Genomic DNA, 12,328 nt, shown 5'->3' on the forward strand with positions numbered 1-12,328 from the left:
CTTCTCTCCTTGAATTTCACCATTTTTCTGAATTTTTTGGCAAACAACACAAATTCATTTTCAGAGGAATTATCACCGGATTCATCATCCAGGGGGTTAGTAACAGATGTTAAAGCAATTCCTTTCTTTTTTGAATTTTTTTTCAAATAACTGTTTTCAAAAGCAAGTAGGTTTCCTCTCAAGTCATCATATGTCATGGAATCTAAACCACTACTCTCGGAAATGATTAAGGCTTTTGTTTCCCACTCTTTAGTAAGACATCTTAGGACTCTTCTCACAAGCACAGAATCAGGAGACTTAATCCCCATAGCATCCAAGCCAACAATGATAATGTTGAATCTTTTAAATATTTCATCTATTGATTCTCCTTCCTTCATTGAGAACATTTCATATTCTCTGTTCAACATGTCTATCCTTGTCTTCTTTACTATGGTGGTTCCTTCATGAGTGATTTGAAGTTTGTCCCAGATTTTCTTTGCTGTTGTGCATCGTGATACCCGTCGGTACTCCTCAAAACTGATAGCACAGTTGAGCAAGTTGATAGCCTCGGCATTGAGCTCCACCTTCTTTCTATCTTCTTCGGTCCAGCTGGCTTCTGGTTTGAGTGAGATCACTCCTTCAGCATTTGTAGTGGTTGGAAACTAAGGACCTTCCAATATAATTTTTCAGAGTCGGTAATCCACTGCTTGCACAAAAATCTTCATTCTCTCCTTCCAATAGGTGTAGTTCTTCCCATTGAAAAGAGGAGGTCTGTTGCTTGACTGTCCTTCTGTCAGATTGTAGGACACTAGAGTTGAGCCACTGTTCTCCGCCATCTGGATCTTTTCTCCAAGCTGCAAAGCTTGATCTCTTTAAGACCAAGCTCTGATACCAATTGATGGTTTTCAGTGGCTAAGAGAAGGGGGGTTGAATCTTAGCCCCTTTTCACTTAATAATACTTGCTGGTCTTTGAAACAACTTCTGGAGACTTTTTTCCTTTTTGTCTCGTAACCAGCCATGAGACTTTTTCTTTTGTCTCATACCTAGCCACATGACTTTTCTTTTTGTCTCGTCGATCAGCACGAGATATTTTTTAGTTTTATCTCTTTGAGCAGCAGAAATAGAAATAGAGTAGAAGAGAGGGAGAATTACACCAAGATATATCTTGGTTCAGTTGCTAAGTGCAATGCAGCCTACATTCAGTCTCCATCACAACAATGATGGAATTTCACTATAATCATTCTTGATTACATACACCAATTCTCCCTAGGAACTACCCTTCCTATCTGGGACAAGTCCAGAATCTAAGGACAAGTCCAGAATCTAAGGGGATTCCCACAGAATCATGAAACACAACACAGATGTTCAAAGGACCTCTAAGGACATCTATGGCTTTTTTTTTTAATTTTGCACTCTCTACCTTTTTCCGATCTATGGCTTTTTCTTACAAACCTCACTGTTTGCCTTTTTCCATGAGACTCAAGATAGACAAAATTAAACAGAAAAATACAAAACAGAAAACATTGAAGGAGAAGAACTTCTGTTAGCTTAGGTAGCTATGAGAACTCTGTGCTTTGCACTCTCACTCCTTGCTTCAAGCCCTGGCTGTTCACCCTTATATATAGGGAGAATCCTCCACGGTTGAAACCAAACAAACCAAGCTAATCTTCTTCTTCTTCATGCAAATCGGTTCGGCCAGAGAGAGCGAATAGGAAACTGAATGTAAAACCCAACATGCAATTACCTCTGGTCCTTCCTTGGTCACCAATCTTCATCAATCCGAGCCCTCCATCTTGCCTTGCACCCCAAGATGGACTTCTAGCCCTTGATGCTTCATGATTATGACAGCTTCATCTGCTCCAACTTCTGCTTCTTTCATCACGTAGCTACTGTAGCTACCTCCTATGGTGGTTGAGAAAAATCAGAGTCAAGCCATCCCTCCAAGGATCTTCCTCTACTGACCGAAATCTTCTTCATCCATTTTTGGGTATGGAAAAGCTAAGATCTCTTCACCAAATCTTACCATAAGTGATGAGAATCACAGCCACAGCATACTTTTTATTTTCTTTTTTCTTGCCATCATTTTGATGGTCTTGTTGCTTGCACTTTCTTCTTTTCAGTGGCTCAAAGTTTCTTCCATAGCTGCTATGTAATGACCGAAAACAAGAAGCAAGATGAGAAAGAGAGGAGAGAGAAATTTGAACACTAACTAATGGATTTTGATAAAGTAAATTAAGTTTCCACTTCCCTTGCATTAGGTAGCGTGTAGCATTGATGATATCCATCAAATCAATAGCTAACTCTCTCTCATGTTTCCAATGTAAGTTTAATTCAACTTAAATGCATTTGAAATCCATCACATGATGAAAGTAGGATCCGTTGGAAGCAATGAAACTTTGCTTTCTTAATGGTTTCGGACCATGCAAGCTTGCTTCTAGCAAGCAATTTAGTTTTGGGCTTAGTTCAACATGATTCTAGCCCAATTAACCACAAATTACTTCAGCCACTTAATATAACAGATTTTGAACAAAGCTGAATGTTTACAAGCATATTGGGCTTGCAACAATAATGATTTAGACTGGCCCAACAAATAAAATACTTCAGCCAACATTCATATGACAATATTGCACCAGGCTGAAATTTGATTTCATTGGGATTAGGATCTTTTCTTTTCTTTTCGGCCCAATAAAAATCTGCACAAACAAAATTATCAATCAATACATGTGAATCAAAATCAAATTGACAATTTTGTAATTTAATTAAATTAATAATGTTTGTTCATCATCAAATTAAAATTTAGAGTTTTCCAAACTCATCAAGTATAATTGCTATAGAATGAGAAACACTTTTATCCAATTAGGATGTATGTCTTTCGGTCTTTGTAAATTGTAAGATCGGTAAGTTAATGCATACTAATATTAAGGGTTAAGTACTAAAATCGTCCCTAAGGTAAGGGGCGAAAATCAAAATCGTCCCCGACCTTTTTTCCTTATTAAAATCATCTTCAATGTTCAAAAACGCTTTAAAATCATCATTTTTATCAATTTTATTTTTTTATTACCAAACTACCCCTCATTAAAAAAATTATAAAATAAAATAAATATAATTATAAAATAAAATAAATAAAAAAGAAAGAAAAGAAAGGGATATAGAGAGAAACGGCTTCAGGAAACAAAAAGAAAGAAAGAAAAAAACGGTGAGGGCTTGAGGGAGAGAGTGACAGAGAGCTGAGAAGGGAAGAGAGGGAGGCCGTGTCCAGCACCATCGCCGCCATGCCCAGCTGCCTTGCTTGTCATCGTCGCTATCAAAGGGAAGAAGGAGAAAGAGTGCCGTCGCGAATCAGAGTTGAGCCGAGAAGAGAGACAGCGCGAGAGAGGGAGTGAGCCACCGAGGGGAGCGTCACCACCGCCAGAGCCGCCGTTGTGGGGGGTGGGGGGGAAGGGGAGGGAAGGGAAGCCGCACCGCTGCACCGCTATACCGCTGCCCCGCCGTCCTGCCGCATGTGATCCGCCACTGTTCCTCCTCCTCCTCCTCTTTCTTCTTCTTCTTTGAACTGGATTTTTGTTGTAGAATTTCTGAATTTTTAGTAAAATTTGTTATGGAATATCTATAATTTAATTTTTTGTGATTTGGCTTAAATTTGAAATATTGTTGTTGCTGAATTTGTTGATTATTGTTCAAAGTGAATTTGTTGATTATTCTGAGTTATGATTTTCTGAGGTGGGGGTGGTGGTGGGTTCTGGTGTTGATGATGATAGTGGGGGTGGTGGTGGGGTGAGGAAGGTGAAGAGGAGAATGATGAGGCTTCTGTTATATATGAATGGTGATGATGTCTGTTCTTGATGTTGCGTTGTTTGGTAGCAACTTGAATTCTGATTTGATCACCAAGACTACGTTACTTGATCTTTCTGAAGTGAAGAAGCTCAAGGCTATTTTTGGTGGCAGTGGATAATAGCTTCGTTAGTGAGATCATGTTGGTTAACTCAAAATTAATCTGTTGCTTCTATTTTGTGATGTGAGATACTGCAATTTTAAGTTCTTGTTCCCAGTTTCTTCACGTTGTTCTCTTTCTCTCTTCTTCTTCTTCTTTTTTTTTGAAGAACATATGAGTTCTTCTTTTTAAAATTTTTTAATTTATGTTGTCGCTAATTTTGGATCTGAAATTATAGTTGATGATTGCTGAATTGTTTAATTTGAAATTTTTGTTGATTTGTTTTTTATTGTTGTTGTTGGTGTTGCTGGATTGTTGGTGGTTATGGTGTAGCGATGGTGATGGTGATGATAATGCAGAGGGTAGTGGTGAAGGTGGAAAGACTTTTTAATTTTTGTTTAAGGGCAAAATTATCCGAAAAATTTTATTTATGGACCAAAGGACGATTTTATAACGTTTTGTAACGTTGGGGATGATTTTAATAACAAAAAAAAGGTCGGGGACGATTTTGATTTTCACCCCAAACCTTAGGGATGATTTCAGTACTTAACCCTAATATTAATTATTATTGGATAGGTTCTATGTATAATAATATAATACTCCTTCAATTTTTCTCAGAATACACGTATCAATAATGTGATATTGATGCTAATTTATATCAAAGTGGCGGTAGTAGTGGTCTTTAAGTTGCATCTTTTGATGTTTCTGCACAAGTAAAAAATGGATTTATGATGATTGATGACACTTTTATGTTGGCATTTCATTTTTGGAGTTTATACTTTTTTAAAAGATCTTAAGATTTTGGTAGATGGCATTTCATGTATTCTTTAAATTTAGAAAATATTTTAAAATTTATATTACTAAAATTATACTTTAATTTAAAGGGTTTATTTATAATTTATTTATTATTTTATTATAAAATAATTTTTTCGGTTGGACCACGGTTGAACCGATTAGACCAATGAACCAGTAAAACAGTAACTAGAGCGGTTTAATGATCGGTCCGATTTTCTGAACCTTGATATTAAGAGGCTCATTTTAGTCCCTGAAATTGAATGTCGTATTCCAAACTAGCCCCTTCACCAATTTTTTATTCATTTTTTTTAAATTCAAAATTCTCACTATTTTTGGATGCACTAATTTCAATTTTATTTTTTCACAAATTTTTATAGGATTTTTTATTTAACAAAAATTATGTTAAATTTAGTATAATTAAGATAAAATAAATTTATATTTTTAATTATCTCATTATACGTTATAAATTAAATCTAAACATTAAATTATCAATTTTTTTTTCATGAATACTTTTATATGTAAAAAAAAAGTGAATGTTATCCAAATTTCATTTCAAATAGCAGATATTAACATCTTTATCATAAAAAATTATTTGTACTACTGTATCTCCATCTAAGAAGTTAATAATTAAAAAAATCTTATTAAATTAATTAATATACATATAATTATTTTGGAAATTAAATATATATATATATCTCTGTTCAGAAGATTTTTATTCTTATTTCCATCTCCATTCTCACAAACAGATTTTTGCCTTCATCTCTATATTTATCTCTATTTTCATTTTCATTTTCATTTTCGAATATAACGGCAGATGTCAATATTTACAGATTTTTGTTTTCATGATTATTAGCTAATATAATGTTACTTAACATAGTGATTAGCCTAAATATTTATACCAGAGTTAGTTAGAATTGTTAACTGATCATAGTTACCAATTAACTAGAGTTAGCCTTTAGTTAGCACTTGTATATAACTTCAGTTAGGAGGTAGTTAACATTTTTGTGATTCTCCTTATTTCTTCAGTAAAAAATCTCTCACTTTCATATGCTCTTTCTCTCTGCTCCTCTTCTCTCGCACCCATCATCAATCTGCAATCTCCTCACGGCTCTGGACTTTATCATGGTGCGGTGAGCGTGGAGGTTGTAATCGTGACGAGATCTGAGTTGAGTTAAGAGAAAGAAGGAGATTGTTACCGAAGGTTCCCGATTCGGCCCATCCATGGCGAATGAGGAACATTTGGAGAATCCAGACTCAGATATGGAGGATGAATTCTCTCCAAACGACATTCGCAACTTCACCAGACTCCTGAATCGACTCACCAACTTCCAAAACTCTCGGCGCAGAATGAATCGCTCTACATCTCCGAACCGTGCGAACTCTCGCAATCCCTCTCCGAACGGCGCGAACTCTCGCAATTCCTCAACCAATTCAACTTTGGACCTGCACAGCCCCTATTATCTTCATCCAGGTGAGAATCCTGGAATCTCGATAGTGAATGTGACTTTAACTGCTTCGAATTATCACTCTTGGTCAAGAAATATGAGACTTGCATTAAAATCAAAGAACAAGTTACAGTTCATTGATGGAACCCTAACGAAACCTGAAGAAACTGATCCTAATTTTTTAGCTTGGGAAAAATGTAATACCTATGTAGTAGCTTGGCTAAATCTGTCCCTGAGTAGTGAAATCTCTCAGAGCGTTATTTGGAATGAAAATGCTTATGACATGTGGAATGATCTCAAGTACAGATATCATCAAGGAGACTTGTTTCGAATTGCCGATCTAGAGGAAGAAATGTACACAGCTAAATAGGGAAAACTCAGTATAACTGCCTATTTCACTAAACTGCGAACCATTTGGGAGGAATTGGAAACCTTTTTACCTATTCCGAGTTGTGTCTGTGGCATAGAATGCACATGTGGTTCAGGAGTGATGAGAAAATATAGAAAGCAGCGCCAATTAGTAAGATTGCTGAGAGGTTTAAATGAAGAGTATGGCACCGTTAGGTCTCAAATTATGCTCATAGCACCTTTACCTGATGTGAATGCAGCTTTTGGCATGTTAACTCAACAAGAGAGGCAATTCCATCCCTTAGAAAATGGTGAACCCAGGGCACTCATAAGCTCTTCTAACTTGATTGAGAATGAGAAGCACTATCAGCATCAAAATGCAAATGGCTATAGGGGCAGAGGTCGTTCTAGCCGAGGAAGGGGTGGTAGAGGAGGTAGAGGGCCTCCCAAACTATGTTCTTTCTGTCACAAGACGGGGCACTTGGTAGACACGTGCTATAAGAAATATGGACCTCCTCCACATATAAGACAACCGCAAAAGGCTTTCAACTATGCAGCAACCTCACCTGGTGTGGAAATTGATGAGTCAAGTGAGGCATTGCTGCAGCTTTCAACTCAGAAAGGAGACTGCAAGACATCCACGATTTCCTTATCTCAAGAACAAAAAGACACTTTAATTGCTCTTCTCCAACAGGACAATTCCTCACAGCCTGGTCATGTCATCAACCAAACCACAACACAGTCAGGTATACCGAGCTATATTTTATCCATGAGTGCACATATATCTCAAATTTTGTTTACAAAGTCTTTTTCTGCACATACCTGGGTCGTGGACAGCGGTGCCACCGATCATGTCACATTTTCTTTAGCCAATTTTCATAGTTATCACAATATAAAACCAATCTTAGTTAAACTTCCAAATGGTCACCAAACAATAACTCACATCGCTGGAACTATCATGTTTTCAAACAAGCTGTATCTCACTGATGTGTTATACATACCATGTTTTACTTTTAATCTGTTATCAGTTTCTAAAGCTGCCAAATAGTTAAATTGCTATTTCTCCATCTCTGACACTGCTTGTGAGATGCAGGACAGGAATACTTGGAAGATGATTGGGTATGCTAGTGTAGCTGGCGGGCTTTACACATTGATAATTACACCACCAAATTCACAGGAGGCACATAAGACTGCACTCACATCTCATAATATAGATACATCATCTCATATACTAGCACAACGTAGTGTAGAAAATAGTACAAAAACATGGCATTTTAGACTTGGGCATATACCTGCAGATAGGATGCTTGTAATAAAGAGAAAATATCCTCTCTTTGATAGTATAGATTGCATGAAGCCCTGTGATTTCTGTCATTATGCCAAACAAAAGAAACTCCCTTTTGTACAAAATGTCATAGAATCTAGTGAAATTTTTGACTTAGTACATATTGATGTTTGGGGTCCTTATGCTACTCCCTCAATTGCGGGACACAAATATTTTTTAACTGTGGTTGAGGACAAGAGTCGTTTTACCTGGCTCTATTTTATGAAAATGAAATCTGAAGTTCAGTTGTTGATTAAAGAATTTGTAGCATATATTCAAACACAGTTTGGAAAAACTATAAAATGTTTTAGATCGGACAATGGATCTGAATTTCAACTACACAATTTCTTTGCTGAAAAAGGTATTTTACACCAAACATTATGTGTGGAAACACCCCAACAAAATGGGGTGGTTGAACGAAAGCATCAACACTTATTAAGCATGGCTAGAGCACTATTTTTTCATTCTTCAATTCCTAAATGTTACTGGACTTATGCAGTTGGGCATGCTGCCTACCTCATCAATCGTTTACCAAACTCAGTTTTAAAAGATAAATCCCCTTATGAAATATTATTTTCCAAAATCCCAAATTTGATGAAATTGAAGACTTTCGGCTGCTTAGCCTATGCTTGCACTCTCACTACCCATAGGAGAAAATTTGATGAACGTGCAAGAAAATGCATTTTTTTAGAATATAGACACAATGTAAAGGGTTTTATCCTGCTTGACATAAACACAAGATAAATACTCCTCTCTAGACATGTTCAGTTCTATGAGGAGGTATTTCCATTTCATCACAAGACTTTAATCAATTTTGACCAGCCAGTGGTACTTGATACCGTTCGCAACAATCCAGCATCCCTACCTCAAGTCATTGATCCTTTTAGATTTGAGTCACTTGACACACTTCATGAACATATTTCACCTAGCACACACCATGCATCTATGCTTGATGAAACTCCAACTCCTATGGAGTCTGGCACCTCTTCTATCATTCCACATGCATCTCATGACATTTCACATCATTCAGATTCTGCCATTACCCCTGATAATGAGGCCACAGCCGCTCCTAACGGTCCTGCATCTTTCCCGCCTCCTCCCCCACCAATTCGTAAATCCAGTCGGACTAAGCAACCACCTACATACTTACATGATTATTATTGCCCTACAAATCCGTCTACACTAGCATCCTCAACTTCAAACAGGTATTCTTTTTCAAAGTTTACCTCATACAACCATTTGTCTCCGAAGTTCAAAGCTTTTTCCCTAGCTGTTGCTGCCATTTCCGAACCAAAGTCTTAGGCAGAAGCTGTGGGCTTGAAGTGTTGGAAGGATGCAATTGATGATGAGCTTCGTGCTCTTGAACATAATCAAACGTGGACAATTACTAGTCTACCTCCTGGGAAGAATGTCGTGGGTTCAAAATGGATTTTCAAAGTGAAATTCAATGCGGATGGCACTGTAGAAAGACACAAGGCCAGGTTGGTGGCTAAGGGCTTCACTCAACAAGCGGGTTTTGACTACTTCGACACCTTTAGTCCAGTAGTTCGAATGACCACCCTGCGAGTTCTTCTTTCCATTGCTGTCCCGAAGTGTTGGATCATCCAGCAATTGGATGTAAATACGGCTTTCCTGCATGGTGAATTATCGGAAGAGGTTTACATGAAGATTCCTGAAGGTCTGACTGCTCCTGCTGGTTCTGTGTGTAAGCTGAATAAGTCTCTTTACGGCCTCAAGCAAGCAAGTCGGCAGTGGAATACTAAGCTTGTTTCTGTCCTATCTGAATCTGGATACACACAATCCAAATCCGATTACTCTATTTTCACTAAGCGCACAAAGTCAAGGTTCACAGCCATTTTAGTGTATGTGGATGATCTTGTCTTGGCAGGAGATGATAGTTCCGAGATTGACCGAATTAAATCCACCTTGGATGCTAGATTCAGCATCAAAGATCTTGAAAAGTTGAAATACTTTCTCGGAATGGAGGTAGCTTACAACACTAAAGGGCTTGCCTTGTATCAAAAGAAGTACACCACTGATCTCTTGGAGGAATTCGGTTTATTGGAGGCGAAACCAGCAACTACGCCCATGGATTACTCGATTCATCTCTCGAAAACTTTCGGGGACCCGTACCATGATGTTTCAGCCTATAGGAGGCTCATTGGTAAGCTTCAATACCTTACCAACACCAGACCGGACATTGCCTTTGCGGTCGGTAAACTGAGCCAATATTTGGACTCTCCAACTGTTGAACACCACAAAGCAGCTCTGCGGATACTCCGTTACTTGAAGAATGCTCCAGCCACTGGGTTGTTCTTCCCCCTCACCACCGATTTCAAGCTCACAGGGTTCGCTGATGCTGATTGGGCGACATGTCCCGACACTAGGCGGTCTGTCTCGGGATATTGTTTCTTTCTTGGCACTACTTTAGTATCTTGGAAGAGCACCAAGCAACAAACAGTATCTCGGTCGTCCTCTGAAGCTGAGTACCGTGCTTTGGCGAACGCCACCTGTGAAGGGCTGTGGCTCCTTCGGCTACTAGAGGTGCTTGGAGTCTCTCACAAAGACCCTTTTATTCTTTACACCGACAGTCAATCTGTACTACACATGGCTGCCAATCCTGTCTTACATGAGCGCACAAAGCATATTGAAGCGGACTGCCATATCGTCCGAGATAAAGCTCATGAGGGTGTTCTCAAGCTATTGCCAGTAACCTCAGCCAACCAGACAGCCGACCTCCTCACTAAGACTCTGGCACCAGGACCTTTTAGTTCATGTTTCTCCAAATTAGGATTGTTAAATATTCACACTCCTAGTTTGAGGGGGGATATTAGCTAATATAATGTTACTTAACATAGTGATTAGCCTAAATATTTATACCAGAGTTAGTTAGAATTGTTAACTGATCATAGTTACCAATTAACTAGAGTTAGTCTTTAGTTAGCACTTGTATATAACTTCAGTTAGGAGGTAGTTAACATTTTTGTAATTCTCCTTATTTTTCCAGTAAAAAATCTCTCACTTTCATATGCTCTTTTTCTCTACTCCTCTTCTCTCGCACCCATCATCAATCTGCAATCTCCTCACGGCTCTGGACTTTATCAATGATCCTCATATTTCACTACTGTACATAGTTTTACGAGGGGATGAAACATAGGTTGAACTTTGAGTAAGGTTATCATTTGCACCCTACTCTCTGCATGTCCTGTGCATGGTTCTGAAAACCGGACCGGACCGGCCGGTTCAACCGGAAAACCGGGAACCGGTTACCTAGCCGGTCCGGGTAACTTAAAAAACCGAATGGCAAAAAACCGGTTAAAAAACCAGTCGAACCGGCGGTTAACCGGTAAACCGGAAGAACCGTCCGGTTTTTTGGCGGTTCAGTGGTTTGGAAATTCAAAAGCAAAACGACGTCGTTTTGGCTATTTTTTTTTTTAAAAAAAAAAAAAAAAAAAAAAGAGAAACTGGCGGAAGACCTAACCTAACCCTAATCACTCGACACTCACTCACTCAGCAACCCCAAGCTCCCAGCACCCAGCCTCCCCTTTCTTCCCCCCTCACCCACCATTCACCAAGGCCAGCAGCGCCACCGCCGACCAAGCTCCAGAGACCAGATTCCAGAGCGCTCCTCCGTCGCCACCCAGCAGCGCTCCTCAGTCGCCACTCGCCACCCAGCAGCGCTCGTCATTAGCCACCGAAACCACTGCACAGCAGCCGCGACCACCACCGCGTTGAGGCCGCCTCCTCCTCGCCCAGCTCGCCGAGCCCGCCTCTCATTCGCTGGTAAGACTGATTTTCTAAGCTCGCCTGTTCTGTTTGAACATGCTTCCTAGTTCCTCTGTTTTTGCTGCTTCATGAATCTTCAATCTGTTTTTGCTGCTTCTGTTTGCTGCTTCATGAATCTTCAATCTGTTTTTGCTGCTTCTGTGCTTCATGAATCTGTTTTTCAATCCAATTTTGTTGCTTCTGTTTGCTTCAGTGACGAGTATAGGGGTAATTTATGATTCATCCATTGTTTGCTTCTATTTTTTTGCCATTTTGTTCTTATTGCTTCTTGCCTTTGGTGTTTGATTTGGATCTGATGCTTAGGTAATGTCATAACTCAAACAGTTTATTTTCACTTTATTTTTCACTTTCTCAGGTCTTCTAACAATATAGGTTTCTATCTGTGCAGGTTATGTATAGTCTTCCTTACCTTCAGCTTTATCGGATATGCCATGCCCTTTATACTGTGTGCAACAATTTGCTGCTGCCTACCTTGCATAATTTCTGTCTTCGGCATTCCTGAGGATTTTTCACCAAACAGAGGAGCCTCAATAGAATCCATTAACGCTCTGCCAGTCTATAGTTTGTTCTACATTAGTTTAGTTGGATTTTTTATTTTCGTTAGTGGATTCTAGGTTGTTGGAATAAGGTAGTTCAGTTTGTAGATTCTAGGTTTGTTGCAAGTTTTGAGAATTGGAAATTTCTCGGTTGGCTGATGCTTTGCTTGCTTATATAAGCTTG

This window comes from Arachis hypogaea, chromosome 16 (genome assembly GCF_003086295.3).
Source record: "Arachis hypogaea cultivar Tifrunner chromosome 16, arahy.Tifrunner.gnm2.J5K5, whole genome shotgun sequence".
Lineage (NCBI taxonomy): Eukaryota > Viridiplantae > Streptophyta > Magnoliopsida > Fabales > Fabaceae > Arachis > Arachis hypogaea.